Below are 1,604 nucleotides of genomic sequence, written 5' to 3'. Positions count from 1 at the left end.
ATGTCATGCGGGGACCGAGGGGTTCAGAGTCTCTGTCTGAGAAGATATATTTCACACCTTAAGGGGGGGAAAAAGGAGGGAAGGCAAACCGAGGAGGGGGGGAGAGATGTGATTCAAGTGGTCACTGATCTACCCCGCACGCGTAAAAAACCACGAAAATCCCTCGTCCGCTCCACATATGTAATTGATATTACCAGACACACGTCAAACCAGGAGATCCCTCCTTCAGTTTGTCCCGCAGCACTTATTAGTCCGTCTCTTTATCTCCAGTTAACAACAGCGTTTGAGGAGCCGATAATCCACGTCTAAACTCGTCATTAGACGATTCAAATGGACGAACGGTGAATGGAGAGCCACAGAGGTTATCCGGATCCAAGAAAAATCGCCTCGTTTTAGAAGTTCTCGACCAACGTCCGCGTGTAGTCAGGGATCGTATCGTATTGAGAGAAATATGCGGTAGGCTATGTATGTATTCCCAGTATCGCAGCGCGTGGCTACAGCGTCGTCTCGGGTCTGTGCGACGCCAAGATTCAGACTGCAGACCTGCTCCTTCTCTGCGCGTCTCTCTCTCTACCCCCCCTCCCTCCCCCCTCTCTCTGCGTGCCTCTCTCTCTCCTTCTCTCCCACTCTCTTCCTCTCTCAGTCCCACTCTCCGCTCTCTGTGCCCTCTCTAGTCACATCACATGCCCACGTTTTTTAAGAGCATTTTGAGAAATGTCCAATTTACTCCATTTGCAAGTTATTACAAACGAACTCATAAAGTGCTTGTGTGAGTTCTGATGTCAATAAACTATTTGAGCTCTAAACGATTATTTCTCTTCTTAATCAGTATCGATATTTCAATATTAATAATACCACAATAACAACAACAACAATAATAATAATAATATATAAAGCGTTCAATTCAACATGTCCCAATTTGTTATGGTAAGATTTATAGGTCCACAACTAGGCCATTGTCTCCATCCATTAAGACCAATCATCGGGTTGCCCGGCAGTTTAACATAGATGTCCACTTCCTGCTCACTAAACGTGAAATTGATGCTTAACAGGCTGGAACCCTCGCCAGTAAATGTGAATGTCATTTCCACTTTTGCATATGACCGGTATAATTAGTTTCCCGCAATGCGCCCTGCGTGGAAACAGTCGGGATAATGGAATGTGCGTTGGCCTTCGACCCTTGGCCACATGTATGGCAGTAATCATAAATAGACTTCCCGCAACATTAAACTTTGCCAACATTGGACAGCTCCTGTCCCTCCTGATCAGATATTCTTAGGATATAATAGGCATATTGCATCTTCTTCAGAGAAACAGATTCAACTTCGCGGTATTTTGTGTTAGGCCTCTGGAATGATTCATAGCCTAGACCATCCTGGGAAAGTTGTTGTGTACATAAATGTAGAGTTGCCCACAGGATATTTGCATTTGCGTTGCTACAAGTCACGTCCAACTTTTTCATTCTTCTTCTGACATTAGCAAACACCGCAACAGGAAATACACGGAGAGATAAACTCACATTTGTAGCGTCTGAAACTGTGAAATTGTCTAATCTACCGTTGAATTAACATCTCCGAATTTCAAGTGGTTGCTATGGCAGCCTG

Source organism: Thunnus albacares, chromosome 19 (assembly GCF_914725855.1).
Source record: "Thunnus albacares chromosome 19, fThuAlb1.1, whole genome shotgun sequence".
Classification (NCBI taxonomy): Eukaryota; Metazoa; Chordata; class Actinopteri; order Scombriformes; family Scombridae; genus Thunnus; species Thunnus albacares.
This window is presented reverse-complemented; position numbering follows the sequence as displayed.